Source organism: Cherax quadricarinatus, chromosome 84 (assembly GCF_038502225.1).
Source record: "Cherax quadricarinatus isolate ZL_2023a chromosome 84, ASM3850222v1, whole genome shotgun sequence".
Classification (NCBI taxonomy): Eukaryota; Metazoa; Arthropoda; class Malacostraca; order Decapoda; family Parastacidae; genus Cherax; species Cherax quadricarinatus.
In genome coordinates, this window is record NC_091375.1 from 6573954 (window position 1) to 6600471 (window position 26518).

Here is a 26518-nt window from a genome sequence, read left to right on the forward strand (position 1 = left end):
AGTGATTATGTAAGGTAAAAGGTTTGTTGAGCCATCAGTGCATGTTGTAAGAGATAAGATCCATTTCTTCCTTGCTAACACTTCTGGTCACAGTGTTTACCTGAGAGCGAATACCAGTTTGTTGACCTTGTTCACTAACCTTACCTTGTGTGTGCAGAAGACGAGTTGTCACATGACCAGTGGGTGGGTGCTATTTCAACCAGGGAGAGCCTATCCACACCACTGGATCAATCCATTCTACTGGATAAACTCACTCCACCAGTAGAGACTTAGCTCTCACTGACTTCCCAGATGAGGTCCAGCATTTGTTGAATCTGTTAAGCATAATAAAGCCATTGCCTTACCAGGTGAGAAGATGGGTATAACGACCCTATTGTCCCATCATATCCCATTTGAACCTGGTACTAGACCTAGTATCTGAGGATGACAGTACTTGGCTTCTAGTGATTGACTTTAGGAAGTTAAACGTTAAAACTATTTCAGATCGTTTCCCACTTCCTGTACTTGGTGATCTCTTACATAATATCAGCGATAATAGTCTTTTCGACCCTGGATTTGTTACAAGGGTTTTGGCAAATCCTTCTCCATGAGGAGAAGGACTTGCCAAAGAGCTAACTGCATTTTCCACTTCTACAGGTCATTATCATTTCCTCAGAATGGCCTTCAGTTTGTCCTCATCACCTATCACTTTCTTTAGGCTCATAACTAATATCTTTAAAGACCAAATAGGTAATGTACTTATGGCACACTTAGATGATGCAATTGTTATGTCCGAAAACGTGGATATGCACTTAAAAAGACTTGATATGGTACTTGGTAAGGTCGAAGAAGCCAGTTTAAAGATCAAAATGTCAGCTTTTCAGATCAGACATTAAATTTCTTGGTCTCATAGTCACTCGTAGAGGGGTTATGACGGATAAAAGTAAATTAACCGCAATATTAAATTTTCTGTCTCCCAAAACTGCTGACTCCGTAAGATCCTTTCTAGGCCTAGCAGGTTTCTATAGATCATTGCTATTTTTTCTTCTATAGCAGCTCCTCTTGAGTTGCTTAAGAAAGATGCTCCTTTCATTTGGACCTTCAGCCAGGAAAGAGCATTCCAAACTTTTAAAGAAAAGCTAACATCTGCCCCAATTCTGAAATTCCCAGATTTTTCCAAGCCTTTCTACCTAACCATTGATGCTAGTGCAGTTGACATAGGTGCCATCCTAGCTCAAGAAGACTGATAGCAAGTACAATGCAGTTGCATTTGCTAGTTGTGTCCTTACAAAGGCTGAACATAATTATACAGTAACCGATTAAGAAGCCTTAGCGATAGTTTGGTCTTTAAAGCACTTCCGAGACATTATTTATCAGTACTCTGTTCATGTCTTGACAGACCATGCTCCACTGATACCTTTATTCCAGAATAAACAACTTACTGGAAGGTTAGCCAGATGTTCCTTGACTATCCAAGTTCAGTTCTACCCTTGAACACTTACCTGGCAGATCAAATGTGGTCACAGATGCCTTATCATGACATGTTAGCGTAGTAACTGCAGATCCTCTGTTTAGTGCCGTGGATGTAAAGAATGCTCAAAGACCAGATCAATTGTGGTCTGGTGTGATTAGATTCCTTCTACAGGAAGACCTAATTCTGACTGATAATGACTTGTGCACCAGAGTCCATGAACACATGAACGGTCGAATTAAAAACAGATGCTTGTACTATGGGAGCAATCGTTGCAATGGAAGTTATGCACAAAAAAAAGGAGGGTTTTCATCAGAAAAGGTTTATTTCACTTCATCCCTAAAATCATCTACGTCAGAGACGTGTGAAGCAACAACAGCGAGATTGTCGTTCTCGAGACTGCTTAAGGCATCAAAGGAATTGTGAATGGGGATAGTGTACTCATTATCACCTACTGTAACCATGGGGTAGTTTACTGGGGTGCTGGAATTCCCCCGAATTGGAAGAATGAGCCTGGTTCTGGTTAGTCTGAGAACCACGACCTCTGTTTCCTCTCCTGGTTCTGTGGGTGGAACGGCCACGGAAAGATCGAGAGTACTGAAGGTTATAGAGAGCATTGCACTCAGATGTAATGTCCATGTATTCTATGATAAGTACAGTACGGCAGATCTGACTGGTACTCATCAGTACGACACCTCTTATTGTGACTATCAGGAAAATTAACTGCAATATGGCCACGGTAACCACAGTTGTAACAAGTCTGCTGACTATGGTTACTGAATGCACTACGAATACTACGAGGGTATACAAGTACACTGGTCTTAGGCGATCGCTGCGATGGTTGTCTACCATGAGATCTTTGATTGCCCCAAAAGCTGCTATTTTAGCAAACGACACTGTGAAGTTTTTTTTTCCTCATCAGGGACAAAGGCTGAGGACTGGACTGCATTTATAAATGATAGAAGTTTATCTAATCGAACAGCAAATGCACTCAACGATTCATTAGTCATGAGTTCCCTAAGGACAACATATGGATCATCTAGCGGTGGTAATCAGAGTCAGTCAGGTTATCTGTGATGGTGTTATAGTGAAGGTCAGGTCAGTGACCAACCTCAAGGTCACTAAAGGTCAGTTACCCTTTAATGATCGTACAGAGGAGACATGTTGATCCTCCTCCTGCCGCCCCGCCGGCTCTACCGCTTACTCATCCTTTTAATACACCGAAATAACATAAGTATTATCTGGTGACGTATTTGTCAGTACAACGGCAGACTTGAGCTGCAGCTCCTGGTCCCCACCACCAGTTTGGCCACCAATTTACTAATATTTTGTCTTAATTTTCTTTGGGGGGCATAATGTCTTAGAGGGGGGGAAAGGGGTGATTGACCTTAGTGGAGGGGTTTTGATGCGAGGAACTGGAGCTGCTCCCCTTCCTCTGATCTAACAATAATTCTCACACTAGGCGTTACATAACTCATAATTGTGTATCCAGCTCTGGGCTATTTTGTTTCCATTATTGAAAAATAGTGAAGGTCTCTTGATCCAAGGAACTTGCATCTTGTGAGCCATGTAAACAAATTGTTAGTCATCAGGTTTATGTGAAAGAAATAGTAAGTAAGCTGTCTTTTTCTTTAATAAATATGTTCAACATTAATGGATATATCAGTCAGGCAGTAATGTTACATGGTAATGTTTACCAATGTGTGTAATGTTCATGGTTATAATGCGAATGTGTTTTGTTTCAGGTGTGGTAACTGAGGAGTGCTGTGTCTGGTGCAACATTGATCAACACTGCAACTTTGACCAGTCTGAGGAGTGCTGTGCCTGGCTGTGTGTGCTGCAACATTGATCAACACAGCAACATTGACCAGTCTGAGGAGTGCTGTGACTGGCTGTGTCTGCTGCAACATTGATCAACACAGCAACATTGACCAGTCTGAGGGGTGGAGACAACCACACTAGTAAATGATCTGACCCATAACATTTAGTGTTATATGGAGATGAAGCAGTTGGAGACGTCGTTAGAGGTGGGCAGGGCCCACTTGTAAGGTGTTTCCAGGTTATAAGTCCACTAAAGTTTGGTTACTGAAGCAGACAGTAATTGTATTAGGTGGAAGGGTGGTGGGGAGAGTATAGAAAAGATTGTAAGCAACTGATATCAAAAGTAGCTTAGTGGGAAGTATTAGCTAATCCCACGACCGAATATGAAATCTCTGGCCAGGAAATAATGAGGAATTTATTCTAAAGGTTACCTTGAATGGGGTGGAGATAAAAATTGGAGAAATGGGTTTGTAAAGCTTAGAATTTAAGACTGATTATGTTTTAGGAAGTTTTAGTTAGAATAATACCTTTATTAGCAGTCTATATCCATCCTACAAGATTGTAGGAAGCAGAGATGATATGTGTAAGTGATGTATCATGGCTAAGTTGGTAGTGTCGTTAACTGAAGAACCGAGATTCTATCTAGGACACAAGTGGGCATGTTCCCTTATGTCCATTAGCACTGTTCACATAAGGAGGAGCGCTGCAGCAGACCAACTGGTAGGGGTCGCATCCTGGGGGAATATAAGTACCCTAATAAATATGTCACAGATGTCATCCTGACGTTATTGTGTAATTCTGTGTTACTCTACCGGGTTAAAAATTATACTGATATAGTTTAGTGTGGTGAGGGTAATGGCAGAGGTTGTGATGCCGGGTGTAAGGAAAGCCTATTAAATTAGGCATACCCATTATTAAGACATAAGTAAAGAGCACTGAAACAGGCCTATTGGCCCATGTTAGGCAGGTCCAACTCTCAACCACTCATTTAACCTATTTTTAAAACTACACAGCCAAAGTTTTAGCTTCACATGACGGGATAAATTTTCCTTAGGCAGGATATATTATAGCCGGAAAAATTAGTAGCAGTTACTCAGAAATGTGGAATTAACCACATTTCCTATTTCATTAGTGTTGTAGAAGACTTGGCCAAGTGATTTTATGCTTTGAAGTCCCAAGAATATGTTCAGTAGTATAGCCTTGTGGGTTTAGCGCTTATGACTCCAGTCTGTATTAGAGCGTCTTGTGAGGGGGAGCATTTGTTTTAAAATTGGGTTATACAGTATATATTTACAGAGACTTTGTAGACCCCCCTTGATCTTACCTAGACCCCCCTTGCGGTCCTGGCTTTGCCATGACACCACCTTGCTCTCACTCCCTCTCTGATGTTTCTCTGAATTCTTTGCCAGAGCTGTGTATCCGAGTGCCTGAGGTCACGTGGATCACGAAGCCATGTGGGGTGTGGACGAAGTCACGCGGGTTACCCAAGCCACATGCCTCCCCTGACGTCATCTCGCGATGACATCCCTCATGACGTCACCATGCTGCCTGACATCACGTCACATGGAGTGTTATAGTTTCACAGTGAGCAAATTATTTCAGTATTGCCGAAAAGATTGAGAGACAATACTTGTCATGTGTTAATTCCTCTGTGTTCTCACGTTTTCGTGTATGGCTTAGTGTCGATTTTTGCACAGAAAAGCGTCATTTGCTCAAGCCATGTTGTACCTCGTGTGTAGTGCAGGTGTCTCTCCCTGATTAAGTGCTTTGTGGCCAGCTGTGTAGCATCTCGTGTTACTTGTCACCCAGTGTGACCATTGACAGCTGACATTAGTCAGTCTGGGCGTCAGTTACGAGAATCTGAGCCCCTTGTACAGAAAGCTCTGTTTGCCACTCATAAATGCCCTACTGAGTTGTACCTGTTATGATTCCCATCAAGACTCATTTCACTTCACCTGACCTTCCGAGTGCAGTTATATGAAGAGAACCAGTCTGAGGACGCTTAGACTAACCTCTGCTATAACTCCAACTGTCGAGAGAATGACACTCGTCAAGCCGCAGTTGCAACTGTTGGCCTCGTGTCACAGCCTGTACAAGGATGTCACTTTGACTGCTAGCCCGCTCACTCCAGTATTGTTTATGACTCCCAGGTGTTGTGCCCGAGTCACCCCTGCCATGACTCCAATCTCGCTGGCAGTGACAGCCGCAGCAACAGTACCAGTCGAGAAATGGCCTCCTGAGTCACTTGCCAGAAGTCCTGCTCAGTATTGACGACGCCTCACTCGAAGGCACCAGCAGGTTGTGCCCCGGGCTGAGTGAATCCTGCAGCAACTACTACGATAACTGCTTCACTGTTCTGGAGGAGTCTGTACCCTGTTACTTTACAGTGATGTCTCCTGTGTTGCAGTATCTGTCCAGATGCAAGAAGGCAGGCAGTGATGCCCACTGCCTTGGACAACGATGTTTTTTAGCACACCCATCTTTTTTTTTCTCCATGTCCACATATATATGTTTATTTTGTGCCCTATTCCTGCGAGAGAGAGATTTTTTTTTAAGCCAATCATGGTCGAGGACGACCATGGTGGCGGTGGCTGAGCAAATGTAGACAGCCTATGCTGTTTGCCAGCTGAGTTTATATTTTGTGCCATACTCGTGCTGCCACCTATAGGTCCATACCCAGTTCAGAAACATCACTCAATTCACGACCAGGAATCCTAGAGCCAACAAGACCTACTCCTCTCTTCCTCGCAGGCATGGCCCCTTGGGCACTAACATATTGCCTGTGTACCCACAATTTTGCAAATAAAGTAAGAAGCCTCGGAAGCCTTATCATTGCTCCCCTGCTGCAACGAGCGATATAAATATCCTTTAGAAAAGAATCTTATCTAGACCCTACCTTCATCTCCCACTACACTTCAAATTAAAAAGGCCTATACCTGGAGTATGCTGTGTAGTATATATATATATATACAATAATTTCTAGGTCTACAATTATTTCGATTCTACTATCAAAATGTATAGAATTAGAGAATCTACTATATGCATATAGCAGGGAAGCGTAATTTCCCTCTGAAGACAGAATAGTGGGGATGTTGGTAGGTGTTCTACGTATTTTATGCCTAACTGTGCAAAGTTAAATATTGATTGAGTTTATAAAATTTCAATATTTTGGAAAATTTAAGGGGCGTTCAGGTTCTTATGAATATAAAAGTATTAGCATTCAGAATTGCAGTTCGTTTGATAGTTTACAAGTAGTGAAGTCTAACGCTTCTGGTAGTCGAAGTTAATAAAGAAAATCTCTAATCTGAAGTGAAGTATTAGTTGGCAGAAAGGATTCACTAACATATGATGCTGATGAGTATAGTTAGGGGGGTGATTTAGATTGGTATTAGTGAGAATAGATTAATCCTATTGGGTTAGAAAAATAAAGGTGTGGGGGCTTAAATGTAGTGGTCCTCAGGTTGTGCCTAGGATGCCAGCCATAACTTGAAGGTTATGAATTCAGGCTAGCATAGTAGTGTGTGTTAGGACACTGGTATACGGCACAGCTCCAACTGGTTGGTTGTTAGCCTAGTGTTATGAGGGACGTGCAACTGGAGGGGAAATAATATTGTGTTGTAGATGAATGGTTCAAAGAACCGACACGTTGTTAAATTAGACACATGTGCAACTCTTGGGTATCTTTATTGAGGAAACGTTTCGCCACACAGTGGCTTCATTAGTCCATACAAAGGATAAACTTGAACAGGAGGAGAATGAGGTAATCAGTCCCTCAACCTTGAGATGATGTGGTCAGTCCATCAATCTTGAATAGAATACGGCATATGAGCGGAGAAGCAACTTATAAATCTTATGGCAGTCGTAGGTGGTGTCAGATTGGACAAATGTGACACCACCTATGACTGCTGCACCTCTATCTATCTTCATGTTAAATGCGGATGCCCTTCAAGGGGCATCTTTGTACTAGGGAAAATATCTTGGATCAAACCTTCCCCAAAATGTGGATAATATCTATATCTAGTTATGGGAAATTTTATTTAGGTGAATGTCAGGAGGATTATGCGACAATCAATAACCTATGTTAGAAGACGACTGTTGTGCTTGCAGCGAAGATAGTGTTGTACATGACTGCCCAGTCTTGCATAAATTAGTTTCTTGACAATAAAAACACAAGGCCATGAAATTTAAAAATGTATTATACCTCAAACTATTAATAATTGCAGTACCGAGGCTATCCGCCTCATTACTACTATTTTTAGTAGGGTTGGAGTAGGTATATTTTTTTTTCCACGAGCTTAAAGCTCCCGAATTGTGTGAATGTTGTCATACAGCAGTTGAGGCATGTCAACTATTTTCTTGTGTGTTCCTTGAACATTTCTTTGCTGTGATAAAGAAAGACAATTTATTTATTATATTGTAATTAATGATCTCTGGTGAATTATTACAACCATGGGGACCGGTAGGATTATACAGTGAAGGGGGGGGGGTAAGGTTGAAGATATTCCCCATGTTGTGGGCAGCTACGTCATCAGCAGCAACAACCCAAAACAATGTCTGCAAAGATAAAAGTATGGACATTACTAGATTATTCATGAACTACAGTAAGTAATAATTTGAAGTCTTATTATGTATTAACAATGTTTCCTTCAACATTTTATAGAAAGAAAAATTAATAAAATATTCGCATTCCCAAGTACATTCAAAGGAAATATCAAATCAAGATAGTAAACGTGACGAATGACCACAAGCACAGTGAAACCCAGTCATGTGCTTCCCTGTCAGAGAAAAGCAAGTGTCCTTTTGGTTAACTGCTACCATATAGATAGATGCCGAAAGCGTCACACTTAAGATATAAATGAATACACATCGGTAATTATTTAGTGTAGATGGAATATATTGAAAATTATAGTCGGTTATTCTTAGTCAATAAAATCAGACGTCTTCTTCGAAACCTAACTTTTTTTCTTCTTAAACTGTTGTTTATCGTTCATTTAGTTGTAATTCAATTTAATTTCCATGCTGAGAGCCTCGAAAGTCTAAAATGTTTCACAAGTGTCTCATTCTTCAACTTGTAGGTTTGGAAACCGTCAAGTAGAAGATCTAAACATGGGTTAAGAGTGTCATGTGATTGGTCAAGTATTACCATAACCCCAAGAACTAAACTTAATATTACAGTTTATAGAAAATATAGACTTGCAGTGCGGCTTGATCTACATCTAATCATTACAAAGCTGCGGGTGTTTTGAGGGCCAACGGCCCAGGTCTCGCGATGGTCCAGGGCCTGATCAACCAGACTAGAGCCTGCCGGTTAGAAAAGGAGTCACAATGTTAAACCAAATAGAGAGTAAACCATCTTATTTAATAATAGTGACTGGGATTGTTAGGTGGGAGGACGAGCAGCAGCGATGGTGGCCGATGTTTTGATTTTTCTTCTGGGGTCGTCGATGCGAGGTTGATTTCAACACAACGACGTTAAACACTTCACGAATGCTAAATGTTGTTTGGGAAACAGCTGGGTCTAGTTTTTCCCCTTAATCTTATACTTCAATTGCATTCACAAACTGATGCGTTGCTCGACTCTCATCTAAGAATGATGCTTCACCCTGAGTTCTAGAAGCAGCGGCAAAATATCTTTAACAAGTCACTTACAAGTGGGCAACTACCATAAGTAAATATTAACATTAAAATGACGAACCACTAAATCCGTAGGTCACACAGCGCCTGAAGAATGGGAGGTAATTATGCTTGATCCGTGAAAGGGGAGGTTAACTCCATCTCCCTGAATGAAAAACCTTTTACCAGACGAAGATATTCCTCTAGAAAGGAGTGAAATTGGTCTTAAAACTCAAGAAAAATGAGGCTACCTATATTTTTTTTGGACCCACCTAACATGGGCAGGCAACTATAGTAGGCCTGCTGTAGTGCTCCTTCGTTCTTATATCTGACAAGCATAATGTTTAAAGTGAAACACTAAACCCGTGTGCGTCATTCAGCAAAGGGACTGCTAGAGACTCGACCCTCCGTCCTCTGAGCGTGGCTCGATCCCTTACCAATCAGGCTGCTGGTGGTGCCAACTATATTAAGTAATTTAGAAAGCGAGCAAATTAAATTCCTGGTATGAAGACCCCCTCACACGGTGTTCTACCGAGAGAACTTGTCTTAACGATCCTACTACACTCGATCCAAGGAAGTGGAGCTACTCTTCCCTTCTTAGCCTTTCATTTCCCCCATGCGAGTTTAGTGTTTCACAAGGAATATAATAAATACCTTCACATAAGAGGAAAGATAAACCATATTTTTATCAGGCAAGACTTGCTGCTCCTACTTCCCCTTCTCCATCTACCAACAAACATCAGCTGGTGAATCAGCCGCAAGACTCAGTAATTCCCACACAGGTTACTGGTACTTGCTTCTGCTACCTCGTACATTCATACCTGATGATTTGTAATCCAAATGCACCCTAGTAACCTTTGTGTGTGTGCGCTCACCTAGTTGTGGTTGCAGGGGTCGATTCACAGCTCCGTGAGCTTTATCATACCTCTTCTTAAAGCTATGTATGGATCCTGCCTCCACTACATTCCTGTGATTCATCTGTGTCTCCAACTGTGACCCATCTCTGGTACACAAATAACCCGCACATAGAAGACAGGAATTACGACGACGTTTCGGTCCGACTTGGACCATTTACAAAGTCACACTCAGTATTTTGTGTGTCGTTATCATATCCTCCTCTCGTCAGGTCGATTTCCCTTAACCTCTCCTCGTAGGACATGCCCCTTAGCTCCGGGACTAGTCTTGTTGCAAACATTTGCACTTTCTCTAATTTCCTTACGTGCGGGTTCCAAATTGGTGCTGCAGGGTCCTGAACGATTCCTTGTCGAAATGTTATTCTTAGGTTTACTAGGCAGCAGTTATTTTGTTAATGTGCCCGGTATTATACTCACCCCAAGATCGTTTTCCTTGAGTGAGGTTTGTAGTCTCTAGTACTCCGTCTGCGGTCTTCTTTGCCCTTTCCCAATCTTCGTGACTTTGAACTTGAAATCCAGGAGCCAGTTTCTGGACCAGGCCTGCAGCCTGTCCAGATCCCTTTGTAGTTCTGCCTGGTCCCCGTTCGATTGAATTCTTCACATCATCTGCAAACAGGCTGGTTGGCTAGTTAATGGGGTTTAAAGTGTATCTACTACACCAGGGTCAATAAGACTGGTTGGTTGGTTAATGGGGTTTAAAGTCTGTCTGCTCCATGAAGGAAAGGTGCAAGTGCACAGCATGATTAAGTTATGAGAACGTTTCGCTCTGTGTAGAGCTTTATCAAGCCAATGACTTAATATTATTATTATAACCAAAAAGAAGCGCTGGGCTATACATCGCAATGACTAACTAGTGAAAGCTCTTCTTCACTACTGACTAGTAAAAAGCTTCCATTACACTGTCTTGGTTACAGCAGCACGTTGATGTATCCTAGAGCGTCCCGTTACTAAACTGCGTCTTCCCTTGTATTCTGTGATAATTCTTCTGCATACCACCTGATTAAAGGTACAAGTAATGTGACATTTTATTGTGGCAACGTTTCGCTCTCCAGGAGCTTTATCTGTGCCCTTATACCTAATATTTTGTCGGTAATTCTTCCATTATTACTTTCTCCATGTTGTGGCTCCTGCGTCTTCGGCAGGTTGGTGGGGAGACTAACTTGGGATTTTTAATATACTTCAGGATGTCAGAAACGTTCTACTTACGTGATTACGGACCATGATGGCTGGTTTATATGCGCTTGTTTTATGTCCTGTTATCATGTACTCTTACGTACAACCGAGTATTTATGTAATTAAGTACTCATCTTGCTCCCAAAGACCAGAGGCAACTCAGGCTGAATCATCATCTCTTCCTCCTCCTTTTCATCTTCTCCATTCTCTTTCCTCCTCCCCCTCCCTCTTACGTAAGACACACACCTTGAGGACTCACGTAATTATAGTACCTGTCCACCATTCTACCTCTCTCTCCATCTCCTCTACCAGAACCACCCACCTGTTTCTCCATAACCATAGATTCTCTAACCATATTCCTGATGGACGAATTTAATGGGCAGTTCCGGTCATTCTGTGAGTGAACATAACAAACTGTGTATGCTCCCCGCGGATTTAGCGCTTCCCAAAGAACGTAAGAATGCTACCAAAATGGACGCTGCGTTAACCTGATCAATATTTAAGAATGATTAACTTTGCAAAGTGTTATTACTTAATTATAAAAACGTTTTGAAACACGTACCGTAATTTTCTACCCATCTTAGCTACATGTATTTTTTTTTTTAACACACTGGTCATCTCCCACCAAGGTTGGGTAACCCGAGAAACAATAAACATTTTCAAATCCCTGGGATCTTGATACAGGAAACTGTACTCTAGCCCAACTTATAGGAATGATCTATTTCCACCTGTGGATTTCTCTATGGTGACGCCGCTGACGCCTGCTTCACCTCGCCTGTTTGCAGTATATAGGTAATGGCTTGACAAAGCTCCTGGAGAGTGAAACGTTGCCACAATAGAATGTCACATTAGTTGAATGACATAATATGTAAGTCTTTTCTCAAGACTAAACACATCGACTCGAAGCTGAGGGACTGAGTACCTCAAACTTCATCTAATCTTCCACCATCCATTTCTGTAATAGACTGATGATGCCACTGGCTGCCGAAACGTTGTCACAGTATAGATGCACAAGTGTCTCAGTCATCAACTTATCGGTTTTTTGAACCATTTAACAAAAACTGAAAACTATCGTGTTTATCATTCTCGAAATGAAGTCAAAAATTATATTAGCTTTACCGCGAACACTGTTCTCTCGACTTTAGATTACTTCTATCCAGAACTCCTAAATCTTTTTCTCATTCAGAGCAATTGAGATCTTCATTATTAAGTAAATATTTGCGAAGGTTATTCTCTTCCAATGCTTTAAACTTTACATTTGTCTACATAAACTGTACCTGCCATTTCTTCGACCACTGCTTCATCCTATTCACATCTTCCTGTAGCGTTCTGTCATCAAAAAAAATCCGATGGCCTATTTTAGTGTCATCGGCAAATTTGCCTGTGTCTATTTATCCCCTCATCTTTTATTATACAGGGTGGCCACAAAAACACTCCCTGATTTCAAACAGGTGTAACATGTAACTTTATTGTAATAATCTTTCACAGTTAGTAGCTTCAGATGCAGGATTTCATTCAGTTTCATGTGGTATAAGGTAGCATTACAGGCACTCAATGTGCGCTCCTCTGGTTGCTCGATAAATATCGATGTGATAGTTCAGTTCCGTCCAGTCGCTCTGCAGCATATCTGGTGTTATCATGCGAACTGCTTCAGTGATCGAAGTTTTCAGCTCCTCCAGGGTTGCAGGTAGTGGTGGTACGTAAACTGTGCTCTTGACGTACCTCCAAAGAAAGAAGTCACAAACAGTTAGATCCAGTGACCTCGCAGGCCACTTGCAGAGGTCACCGGACCTAAATGTTTGTAACTAATTTCTTTGGGGGTACGTGAAGAGCACAGTTTACGTACCACCACTACCTGCAACCCTGAAGGAGCTGAAAATTTCGATCACTGAAGCAGTTCGCCTAACACCAGATATGCTGCAGAGCGACTGCACTATCGCATCGATGTTTGCCGAGCAACCAGAGGGGCGCACACTGAGTGCCTTTAATGCTATCCTTTACCATACGGAACTTGATGAAATCCTGCATCTGAAGCTACTAACTGTGAAAGATTATTACAATAAAGTTATACCTGTTTGAAATCAGGGAGTGTTTTCGTGGCCACCCTGTATATTGTGAACAACAAAGGGCTCAACACTGACCCCTGTGGAACACCACTTGTGACGCGTCCCCACTCCGATTTCTCCCCATTTATGCACTCTCTCTGTTGCCTGTGTCAACCACGCCTCTGCCCAACAAAAAAAAATGTTCCCTCCTATTCATCGTTTCTTACTGACTATATATAGAGTTGAAGTATAACCCGAGGCCTGATGAATGAGACCCCTGGGCAACACTTACTTATCTTTATTATGGAAACGTGTGACCAAAGTAATAAAGGGATTCGGGGAAACCGGTTAGCCGGATTTGAGTCCTGGAATGGGGAAGTACAGTGCCTACACTCTGAAGGAGGGGTGGGGATATTTGCAGTTTGGAAGGGCATCTGAATAGCAGTATCGGCGCTCCTCTGACAAGATAGTGATTAGTGTAATGGTGAAAGTGTTTCTTTTTCAGGTCACACTGCCTCGGTGGGAGACGGCCGGCCTGTTAAAGGAAAAAAGTCTTTATACCTCTACTTTCCTCAACAATCTCTATGAACTCTCCACCACGACTTCCACAGATTCATTAATCAATTCCTTATTTAAACAAATCACGTCAATCAGATTTTCCTTTCCGGATATGACGTCTCTGCTTGTTGATCATATGTTTTGTGTAAACAAACTGGGTGGGTCAGCTGAGGCAACGACCACGTGTCAACTCTCCGCGATCATGTGTTTTATGTAAACAATCGTGCCGATCAGGTGACTGGAGAGCACGTAGCATCTGCGGCTAGTCATACGTTTTATATAAACAAAACACTATGCAATAGCGGATCCATCATCTATAACACGCGTAGCGTCAAACATACATAAGAAATTATGAATGTAATATTTTATAGTGAGGGAGAGAACTGCGGCGTTTTAAGAAAAACAGGACAATTTCTCCTAATGCGGTTCTTAGCCACATGACAGATGAAGCGTTGCTCATTTAACTGAGGTATCCCGCTGGGATACCTCAGTCAGGAAACAAGACAGGTTTCTCCTGACGCGTCTTAATCACATAGATAACCCGTCTAAGATTCACTAAGAGATATGCACCTCTAGTTTAACATAACCTTATTCCACTGACCTACACCTCTGCCTATATATACATGATCACTTCTATAATAAGGTGTTCGTAATAAAAAGTGTATTATAATTTATGATTCGCATGTGGCATTGCTTTATTATAGTGTATTAGCGTATATAAATATTACTTTATTGTATTCAACAGAGAGAGGAAATTACATCACTATAAATCACATAATAGCAGTGTCAAAATTAAAAGTAATTTGCGTGGCCATCTGCTCGGTCGTATGTCTAAAAGTCCTTAATACAAATCAGTAAAAATATCATGCAAGGATTTATTTAGAGCATATTTAGGTTAAATTTAAATTTCAGCTGACATAGTAAGCAAAAAAAAAAAATAGAAAAAGTGACAGCTGGAGAAGATTAGAGAGAAAAGCAAGTCATCAGAGACAAGATGAAGAACATGAAACCTGGATGCTGGAATTAATTCCCTAGACGTATGGCAGTCACATGCTTTGAAAACTAAAGCATGGGACACCCTGGCCTACCTGATTTATTGAATTCAAAGCTTTTTCACTGAACTTCTGCAGAAGTTTACTACTAAAAGCCCTCAAGGATATATATATATATACACACACATATATATATAGGGAAGACCTACCCCGGGAGGCGAAGTGGCTTGCACCAGAAGCTCGCCTTTTAATTATAATTTACTGCGGCAATTACTATGAGCCTTGAGGCTGGGGCAGTGGAAGGGGAAGTCAGTCACACACACACATAACATAAAATACTGCGAGGAACTGACAAGGTACAGAGCGACAGGATGTTTCAGAGATGGGACACAACAACAAGGGGTCACAACTGGAAGTTGAAGACTCAGGTGAGCCACAGAGATGCTAGGAAGTATTTCTTCAGTCACAGAGTTGTCAGGAAGTGGAGTAGTCTGGGAAGTGACGTAGTGGAGGCAGGATCCATACATAGCTTTAAGAAGAGGTACGATAAAGCGCAGGGAGAGAGAGTGGACTTAGTAGCGAACAGGCGCGGCCAGGAGCTGTAAATCGACCCCTGAAACCATAAATAGGTGAGTACAAACACACACTGCAGAGTGAAAGTGTCACCTGCCCTGGGAAAAAAAAGAAAACCTTAAAAAATCACTCTGGCTACAGTCACGTCTTCCCTCTGGCACTGCAGAGTAATTTTAGCCTTATTGGAAAAGTAAATAAGGTAGAAGATAATAATCCTCTTGAAGGACCACTGTTTGTGCCCTTCCAGGAGAGAGATTTTTAACCCCAGCAACGTAAAATATACCTTATGAAAGGCTTAAATATGGACCAGTATCGCACTTTCTCTAGTTACAACTAAATACGTGCCCGAGGAATATGTAATCACACTCAAGGATACTTTGACCCTAACCTTCAGGGGGTAAAAGGACGATAATTCCATACACCGGCCCTCGTGGAGATTTCTCGTAATTAGGTTAGTAAATTTTTTACACAGGTGAAGGAGGACTTATTTTAGTAATTGGTTGTAGCAGCGAGAGAGTGTAACTACTGACCACTTTGGCTAGAGTGTTTGTGTGGGGAAAGTAGAGGTTGCCTGACACTATTGATGGAAAAGATAACTAATGGTTGTTAAGAGAGGGAGTTGATTTAACAGCTCTTAGCTTGTAAATAGTTAGGAACCTTAACCTTGGAAAACTCTGTGTAAAAGAGAGAAAAAAGACTCAGATACTCGTGTCTGGAACACGTTTGTACAACATAACGAAATAAAGTAAGTAAATCAAATGATATTGATGGCCCATAGATGACTCCAACTTCACCCTGTTCCTTATCTATCTCTTAATATAAAGGCTTTTAAATGAGCTGATGTAGTTAGCAGCTCTTAGCTTGTAAATAGTGTAAGAAACCGTAACCTAACCTTGTAAAACCCTGTGTAAGAGGGTTTCTGTCGAAAGTGAAAACTAGGGTACTGTTTAGACAGGGCTAGGGAGACAGCAAGCTACCGATCCCCATCCTCAACAGCTCCTTACTATGGCTACCAGTACCACTGTTGTTACTACTACTATTTCTGCTACTAATACCGCTGCTGGTACTGGTGTTTCTGCTGCTCACACATGTAAACCTCTGCACGCGCAATATATATGTAAATACACACATTCATACATATACACGTAATGTACAGTACACATACATTAATTTATGCATATTTTGCCTCACTGGAATTTTATGACCACCCTCCAGTATGCCTGTTGAATGCACTGACGTAGAAGAGGCTGAGCTTATGGAATTCGGGGATACCTTTCTGGGATTGCACAACGATCAAAATAAATATACCTAGACTTCTTATTTCTGCAACACTGAGAGCTCCTGAAGATGTGTTGACTGTGACACGAAAGGCCTAGAGCTATCATTCAACTGAGTGTATGTGTAAATGTTTACCGTCCACTCGTACAATGTTGACTGTTGTTTTTCTCCTGATGTGGCTGTATAACAGCTTCGGATCGGACTTGGCTTTCGTTGCCATGTCAATGTCGTATTCTCGTTGGGCCTCCCTCCTTACCTGTGCATATTCGTTTCTGACTCTTTGACTGCTCTCCCTATTTTCCTTGGTCCTTTGCCTTCTACGCTTCTTCCATTCTCTATCACACTTGGTTTTGGCCTTTATACACCTTCGGGTGAACCAAGGGCTCTTCCTGGCCTTCTCGTTATTTCTGTTTCCCTTGGGTACAAACCTCTCCTCAGCTTCTTTGTATATTGTTGTCACATATTCCATCATCTCATTTACTGATCTCCCTGAACTTCGTGCAGGATATTCCTCATGCCTGTGTGTGTGTACTCACCTATATGTGGTTGCAGAAGTCGACTCACAGTTCCTAGAACCACCTTCACGAGTTTGTATGTGTGAGGGGGAATGGTTGTTGTGTTGAGAGTTAAGATATTTCTCTTCCAGAGAGGGAGAATGGTGGTTTAAAAAAAGACACATATACAAAGGCAAGCAGACACAGGAGGCAGGCATGCAGATACAGGAACATACAGACATAATGGACATGTGTAGCAGTGACTGGGTGTGGTGGCCACAACATACATTAGAGGATCAATGTACATCACCAACACGAGAAAGATTTTAAATTAATCATTCATTTTCCCTTCTCGTAGCGATGACACGAAGACACGCACCGCCTACACGAAGGCACGCACCACCTACACGTTTACTCATTTTTTGGCGACCATAAAGCAGAAGAGTATTAGGGGAGACATGATTAAGGCGTGGAAAATTCTAAAAGGGCTCGACAGAGTAAACAGGGCCAGTATAGAGTACGAAGCCCTGGAATTTAGCCTTCACCAGAGTAAATATGTACAGAAATTCGGGACAGACTGAGGATTGTCTACAAGAAAACCACGGTACGGATGGGTATAGAACTCCAGGCGAACTGGCTTGGAGCTTTACGACTCACCTGCCATGGGTTCAACCCCCCACCCGTACCCTGGTTTCTTTACAAGAGTGTTATTACGATTTCGTGAGTCACTTTCTACACGATTTTGTCGCTAAAAGACTAAAGGAACCAAACATCAAGACGCTGAATGAAAGGAGGCACATAATCACGACGTACAAGATACTCAGAAGTTTATATCACGCAAATAAGTAACAGGAATGTCTTGAAGTTCTTCAGTCTGTGAGAGGTTACGTAGCGAAGGGAACTGAATGAACAAAAGTAACAGGTACAGAGAAAAAAAAAGGAGCATTCGCCAATTCTTCAAGCCTATTTTCAAAGCTACCCAAGGTTTTAGCTTCAATAACGCTACGTGGCAGCGTGCTCCACTTCTATAAACGTCAGTGAATAATAATGGAAGATATCTCTTTAAATTATAAGTATCATCGACACGCATACATTGATGATATCTCTCTCAAAAGAGCGTTGGTTCACGGCTCTCAGTCTCTGGAAGATTCCTTGCACAGTGACACTTAAAAACAACTCTTGCAAAAAACAGTCTCATCAAGGGAGGTTCCTTGATGCTGGTGAGGGGCTCTTGATCTAGGGAACTGAATCTGTGCTCAGGTTCCCTGAATTGAACCTGAATACCTTCCATTCCTTCCCCCATGGGCTGTGTAATCCTACGGGTTTAGCGCTCCCGTGATTATAATTGCAAAAACAGTATTTTCTTAAGTCTTTTCAACACGTTAATTTCCTCAGCTTGAGTCCACTAATTCGAACTATATCTTGAATAGATATCCTCAGCATCATATTTATATATTCTCTAGATATACCTCTCTTCCTCTTTTATTCCTCGGTCTTGTCTACCCTAATTTTACACTTATACAGAAAGTGTAGTTGAGGGTTCTTGGTTTATTATCGTCTATGATACACCTTGTAGAGAGGGATAATTTAGTTATCCTTCTCTGTAAGTTATTATATGAGGGGCCAAGAGCTGCAACTTGATCTCAACAGCTACGAATAGGTAGGTAAAAGTAGACGAGAACACAAACAAGGCAGTGAACCTGAGATAAGGGATCAGGAACACTGATAGCCTCCCTGATAGTCTTGCAAGGCAACATTAAGACCCTTATTCTCCGTCCCTAATAATGTTGATGAGTTTTTAGGTCTTATCTCAACATCAAACATTAAGTGCTTTCTGACCATCATCTTTTTCCTTGTCTTCTTAAATTCCGTCATATATTTTTTTTTTGGGGGGGGGGGGGAAGGGAGGGGCAGATGATAAGGATAATCATACCTTGAAAATTATTTGTAAAAAAAACAATGGCTGTCTGGGGAATTAACTCTCTCGATAAATGATAAAAAATACCATCGTTCTGATAACAGGCAAATGCAGTGTAATAAACTCTTCTACTTACAACGTTTCGCTCATTCAGTGGGCCTTATCAAGTCTCTACTATATATATATATATAACCACAGGGGAGAGTTGAATGATAGCTCTAGGCCTTTCGTGCTGTAGTCAACACATCAGGAGCTTGCAATGTGGCAGAAATAAATTAGGAAATCCAGGCAGATTATTTCAAAGAAACGACTCCAGAGAGAGCGAAATGTTGCCACAATAAAATGTGTCCTTTTATTTAGAAAAAAAGGCCTCAGCATGAGCGAAAAGTTGTCGATAAATGATCTTTCTGCACTGCATTTGCTACTTCTTACTCATTCTCTGTCTCTCTCTTTACAGAGGGTTTTACAAGTCTCTCTTTCCACAGGGTTTTTTCTCTCTTTTACACAGGTTTTAGAAGCCTCTATCTCTCTCTTTTATGCAGGGTTTAGAAGGCTCTCTATCTATCCATCTCTCTCTTTTTCACAGGGTTTTACAAGGGTCTCTCTCTCTTTATCTCTGCACTCATCAGTGTCTGCCAGTACAGATGAGTGGACAACGCCAGTACATTTACCCTTGACACGGGACATGATTTTCACTGCACTATTTTCTGAATCGTGAGACACGCCTTTTACTGGTGTCATAATTATGGATGCCTGGATACGGGAGATGGGTTCTTAATTCGAGGAATTAGAGCTATCATCCTCGAATCAAATCTAAAATCTAATTATATCCCATTTCCCAGGCGTTTTCCGGTATTTCTACACACACAGAGTGGAGGCAGGAACCATACATAGCTTTAAGATGAGGTATGACAAAGCTCATGGAGCAGGGAGAGAGAGGACCTAGTAGCACTCAGTGAAGAGGCGGGGCCAGGAGCTGAGTCTCGACTCAGCATGCCACAATTAGGTGAGTACACATATTATATATATACAGTGCTAGTCACGGCATTATGCCGGGTGAGCGCCCCGGCATAATGCCATGACGAAAATCAAAGGCCTTCCATACAGGGAGTCTTTTGTCGTCAGTGCATTATGCCGGGTAGCAGTCGTTAGCATTACGTCACGGCCTGCCGCCACACTCCACAGTGCTAATGTGGCTACAGTGGTGGGAGGAAGTGTTGGACTTTTGTCTCTCACCCGCCCCAGCTCTTGTCCAGTGTTCCCTTTGGTTTTGGGGCTATACATGTTTGATTATGCATAAAAGGAAGTCTTTAACACCTGAAACTATAGCTCAAATCATACGGCTTCACAAACCTGGGCACCAGACAAAAGAAACTGTGGAGAATGTTGGTGTGTGTGAGCGTTCAGTGAGGAACTGGGTGCAGCGTTTCAAGACTGGTGGCTGTGTCGAGTTACCGTCTGCCAAACCTCGGCCTGGCCCCTCGAAGAAGACATCTGTTCGTACCTTAACTGTGTTAAAGAAGCAGTTAGAGTACACCTAAGAGAACTGAAAGAAAAGAACCCACATCTCTCAGAGGAGTCTATAAGAAATGTTAACAGACATGTGTCAGAACTGGGCTACAGTAGTCACCGCCATGTTAAAAAACCGATCCTCTCCAAGCTGGATTATGTAAAGAAATATCTTCACTGGAATCCTCAACAGTGGTCTAAAGTACTTTGGAATGATGAAACAACCTTCACCGTCACCTATAACCGTGGGGGACATGTGTACTGGCCCAGAGGTAGTGACCTGCTAGACCCACGCTACACCTGTGGGACCACCAAACACCCAGACTCGCTCATGGTTTGGGGGTGTTTCAGTGCTCAGTGTGTTGGTGAACTCACTGTGCTACCCAAAAACAAGTATAATTATCTGGAGTTATTGTGTGACAATTTACCTGAGGCGTTTAACAAGTGTGGGACTACGATTTTTATGCAGAATGGTGCACTGTGTCATACTGCCAAATCTGCAGTTCAGTGGCTTAAGGACAGTGAAATGAGGTTCTTTAATGACTGGCCAGGCAATTCCCCAGACCTAAACCCTATTGAGAACCTCTGGTCAATAGTGCAACGAAGTTTACTGGGCAAGGATATCAGTTCCATCCTGTGGCTGGAGGCTGCTCTACATGAGGCAACAAATAATATACCTCCCCAAACCCTCAAGAATTTGTGTGAGAGTCTTCCTACACGGCTGAGGGACGTGATTAAGCTTAAAGGATGCAGCACCAAGTATTAAAACCTCAGTAAGTGTGCATTGATATATATATATATATATATATATATATATATATATATATATATATATATATATATATATATATACTATAAATGTGCAATAAGATCACAGTAAACAGGTGATATCACAATATGCAAAACAACCACTGTGAAAAAATAGCGAAATCCCAAGTGCTTTGGTGACTTCTCACAATATCAAGGAACTATAAAAAAAAAACATCAACAGGAAGGCATATAAAAGTGGCAAGACGTCACAATCACGTCGCCACAACAAGACTACACCTCACAGTCGCGTGACAACACCCGACTCTGTGAAACACACCTGATTCTCTACCCAAGCATTAATGCTTGGGTAGAGCCCCTTGTTTCTGTGTCCCATCTCTAGAGCATCCTGACTCTGTCCACCTTGTCAATTCCTCGCAGTATTTTGTATGTCGTTATCATGTCACCCCTAACCCTCCTGTCCTCCAGTGTCGTATGGCCAATTTCCCTTAACCTTTCTTCGGAGGACATTCCCCTTACCTCTCGAATTAGTCTTGTTACAATCCTTCGCACTTTCTCTTATCTCTTGAAGTGCTTAACTGGGTGTCGGTTCCAAACTGGTGCTGTATGGGCCTGATGTACACGGTGTACAGCTATTCTCAGGTTTGCCAGGCGCCCATATGCTGCAGCAGTTATCTGGTTGATGTGCGCCACTGGAGATGTGCTCAGTATTATACTCACTCCAAGAACCTTTTCCTTAAGTGAGGTTTGCGGTCTTTGGCCACCTAGCCTATTCTCTGTCTGTGGTCTTCTTTGCCCTTCCCCGATCTTCATGACTTTCCATTTGGCAGGGTTAAATTCGAGGAGCCAGTTGCTGGACCACGTGTCCAGCTCTCTTTGTAGTCCTGCCTGATCCTCATCCGATTTAATTCTCAATAACTTCACATCATCTACAAACAGGGACACTTCTGAGTCTATCCCTTCCGTCATGTCATTCACATATACCCACTCAGACACCTCATCACGTACCATGACTCACTGTTGCCTCCCTGTCAGGTATTCTCTGATCCATTGCAGTGCCCTTCCTGTTATGTGTGCCTGATCCTCTAGCTTTTGCAATAATCTCTTGTGAGGAACTGTGTGGAAGGCCTTCCTGCAGTCCAAGAAAATGTAATCTACCCACCCCTTTCTCTCGTGTCTTACTTCCGTTACCTTGTCATAAAACTCTAGTAGATCTGTGACACAGGATTGTGTGTGTGTGTTTCATAAACAGTGAAATCAATCTATTGATGAGCTATAATGACTAGCTCGTCTAGGTAAGGTAATTTGTTCTTGACGTCCCACTCTACTCTAAATTTCATGGAACGACTTCTGTGATGCAATTTGTTAAAATGAGTTGAGAAATTGCACCATCTGTTGCTCCAGCTAGTGAAAATGTTACCCATATATCCATACCAGTCTAAATACTTTCCACTCAACCTCTCTTCCCACTCACTGCTCCATTTACTCACCCCTTTCTCATACTAACACCTGCATCCCACTCACGACTCCCTCCACCCACTCAACCAGTAAATTGGCAGACTCTTGAGGTATCAAGGAAGGAGTGATGGCTGGTGTAATCTAATTGGTGGGATCCTTCTCATTCAATTATATTTTCTCTGACCAAATGGATAGGAAATTTCTGCTTCGACTACTGCTACTGTTGTTACTGCTATTACTACTACTAGTACTGTTGCTACAGCTATTACTGATTTGACTATTACTAGTACTACTTCTAATTCTGTTACTGCTGCTGCTACTACTAGAGTACCATTGCTTCTACTACTACTGTGGAGAAATTTTCTCCAGGAGGGGGGTATCAGCCCCTTTCAGCCCTGAGGGGCCCAGCCCTCTCAGAAGGGGCAAGCGTCTTGTTTACTGCTACAGTAATTGATCGCAGATGCAGTACGAGTATGCGACGTGGTCAAGCGACCGCTGCTCCTTGCAGTCCAGTGTTGCAGAGTGTATTTTAATAAGAGACAGTACATCTCTTACCTTAGCAGGACAATTAAGAAAAATCCTGCTCCCACTTTATTACCATAGTAAAGATAATGGACATTGTTGTCTATGCTTAAGACAGCAAGAATCAAACATTCTGCTTTGCTTCATCGAGGAAGTGGCAAGGAAGCAAAAGTACTAGGTCAGCTTTTCCTTTGTGCTGGGGGCAGTGACGGCGTGGGGCGTTGTGGCGTCTTCAGATTACTTTTGACTCTACTGAGAGTGACACTGACGCCAGGATAACCAACAAAGAACGATCTGTGCGTTAGTGTGAACAAAGTGTCTCACAAAACACAATAAACACTTACAGAGAAGTGTGATCAGCTTCTTTAGTGATAAGATTGTGAACAATAAAGACAAATCTTGTGGAACATAATGTACCAGTGTGCGTATTCCTAGACTGTGGAAGACGTGGACATTCAAGGACACTTCAGCTTCTATCAAGTCACCGATACCTGTCGAAGGTGTGAAGAACACCAGAGCTCACGCTACAAGAGCAAGGTAGGTTACGAATTTCTTGTAGTACGGGGGACTGCGCGGTTCTTGAGTCGAAAGGAGTTTGTAATCAACCTATAGTCGGCAGTTAGGTGCGGACTTTTGAGTCCACACAAGTAAGTTTGTCAGCCATCAGTGAATGAAATATGCTGACATAACACCCCCTAGGGGTAATTTATAATCTTACAAATTATAACTCATTACAGCCCGTTGAGAGATGATCATGACAACAATTCAAGACCTCATCTGCAGGGGCGGCTGTGTAGACGATTTGCTGTCTTTTATCAGCTAAGTGTTCCCTATATTTCAATTTAAAATTAAGCTTAGCTGGTACTCCCATTTCTCAACAACTACTGCTAATGCTGGTATTACTACAGTTACTATCGCTTCTACTATTACAACAGCTACTTCTACTGCAGCTGCTACTACTGTCATTGCTTCCATTATTTGTCACCGTCAGCAACAGCAGCAGCAATACCGATAACAACAACAGCGGCAGCAGTGGCGGCTGCAATAATAGCAGCAACAACCACAGGAGCTGCAACAGCAGGAGCAGCAACAACAACAACAGCAGCAATAGCAACAGCAACAACAGCATCAGCAGGATGAGGCTGCAGCAGTAACCTTGGCCCTGGTACATTCCTTCAGATAAAGTCTCCTGTCACTCGATGTAATTACGAGGAGTGTGTGGACGATGGTTCCTCTCTCTCCCTCTCCTTCTTTTCCTCTCTCTCTATCTTCCTCCCTCCATCTACCAGTTAGCATCTTCCTCTCTACCTAGTTCATTAGACACATGGCTCACTCGACGGTATCACTCTCAGACGCCTTATACTGCCACCGGTATATTTGCTTATCTCAAGAGAGCGCCCCCTGCCCCTGGGGAGTATGGTCATGCACAGCTCCTGGGGAAGCCATTCTGGTCCCACCTTCTCCATGGGGAAAGTACTCTACCCTTCCACTTACAACTCACCTCTAAGACAGACTGCCACAGAGAGAGAATGAAGCGCTAAACACGTGTGGGTATATACAATGCCGTGTTGGAGGCCCGATGTAAAATATTCCTCTTATTGTATATATATATACTGATGAATATATCCTTCTGTGTGTCCTGAGAGGAACAGTGTGTATACACGTGGAGTGTATATACACGTGGTGGAGTGTATACCTCAGTGTATACATACCTGGTGGAGTGTATACCTCAGCGTATATACACCTGGTGGAGTGTATACCTCAGCGTATATACACTTAAAACTTTCTTGAATACCAAGAGGGATATATTTGAGATTACAGAATTCTTGACTGGTGTGTCGACAGGTCTTAATGACCCTCGTGTGTCGACAGGTCTTAATGACTCTCGTGTGTGTCGACAGGCCATAATGACCCGCGTGTGTTGACAGGTCTTAATGACCCTAGTGTGTCGACAGGTCTTAATGACCCTAGTGTGTCGACAGGTCTTAATGACCCTACTGTGTAGACAGATCTTAATGACCCCAGTGTGTCGACTGGTCTTAATGACCCTAGTGTGTCGAAATGTCTTAATGGCCCTAGTGTGTCCACAGGTCTTAATAATCCTAGTGTGTCGACAGGTCTTAATGACCTTCGTGTGTCGACAGGTCTTAATGGCCCTAGACGAGACAGGTCTTAACCCCAATTAACCAACCAATCAATGGGACTTGGAGAGGTGGTTACCAATAACATCATTAAACTAAGCAATGTCTATCCCATCACACAATGGATTACTCCATGATAAAGTTGATATGTCAGCCAAGAAGAGCACACTGAAGGAGAATATAGAATATAACTTTGGTATATCTGTGTCTAGCATTAGGAATAATATTAGGAGAGAAGTAAATAATGAAACTGATTATTATAGGAATGCATTTAGAAGCCTGAGTGGATCTATAGCCCATTATAACATGAACGTAGAAAAGTACATTTAGAAGTATCAGTATTGACAGCAGAAGTACAAGTAACAGTAGCAGCTGCAGCAGCAACAATAGTATTAGTAGTATAAGTAACGGCAGTAGCACTAGTAAAATAGCATAAGTAACTTTAAGTAACAGTAGCAACAGCAGTGCACACATCACTTTCCGCCTTTCTACTAAATATACAAGCCTTCCAATTACTCCATGGAAATTCTATTTACTCAAATTTTCATGCTGGTGCTGTGGTCAGAGGGCACGGAGCTGCACGTGTACTCTCACTCACTCTCTCTTTCTCTCTCTCTCGTCTAGAGTCCAGATGAACGTGAGAGGGAGTTAACTTAGACCAGGCGAGCAATTAGTTAATCTTGGGGGTGGTCACGTGATGGCCCTAGGGCTGGTAAACAGTGGTTAAGGCCACTCACACCATCCACCGGATACCACTCGATGGGAAAAAATTGATTCAGAGTCATTACAGCTGAGAGGGATGTGTTTTACTCTTGGGCACCTTGATGGGGCTCGGTTTTACGGTGAGAGCTGTGGGAACATGGGCAGAGAAAATGTATGCTTCGACACACACACAGGAGCTATGAATCGACCCCTGCAACCACAATTAGGTGAGTACACACACATGGATAAGGAGAGAGGCCCAGCAGAAATCTGAGAATGATATAGCATCAAAAGTTAAATCTGACCCAAAGTAATTATACAGCATTTAAGAGCCAGGTAATCAGGCTAAGGAAAATCACAAGAAATGACATGAAGTATGTGAAAAACAATACAAGATTTAGGGAGGTATTCGCAGTGGAGACAGAAAGGCTTCCAATAATCCGTAACGGTAGAGTACACCAGCAAGTGCTAGACACACTGCATACAGGCGAGGAGTACGTGAAGAAAGTGCTAGGTAAACCAGACACCTGAAAGGCGGGGGGCCCAGATAACATTTCTCTATGGGTACTGAGAGAGGGAGCAGAAGCAC

General features: G+C 42.3%; 1 long non-coding RNA gene across 3 annotated transcripts in view; it reads left to right on the forward strand.

The window, feature by feature from the left end:
• LOC128704230 (uncharacterized) overlaps positions 1-5842 on the forward strand; it is a 46298-nt gene extending 40456 nt beyond the window's left edge. For all 3 annotated transcript variants that reach the window (XR_011394356.1, XR_011394355.1, XR_011394357.1), the window contains exon 8: positions 3196-5842. This is a non-coding gene — a long non-coding RNA (uncharacterized lncRNA). The remainder of the gene's footprint in view (positions 1-3195) is intronic.
• The last annotated feature ends 20676 nt before the right edge of the window (positions 5843-26518 follow it).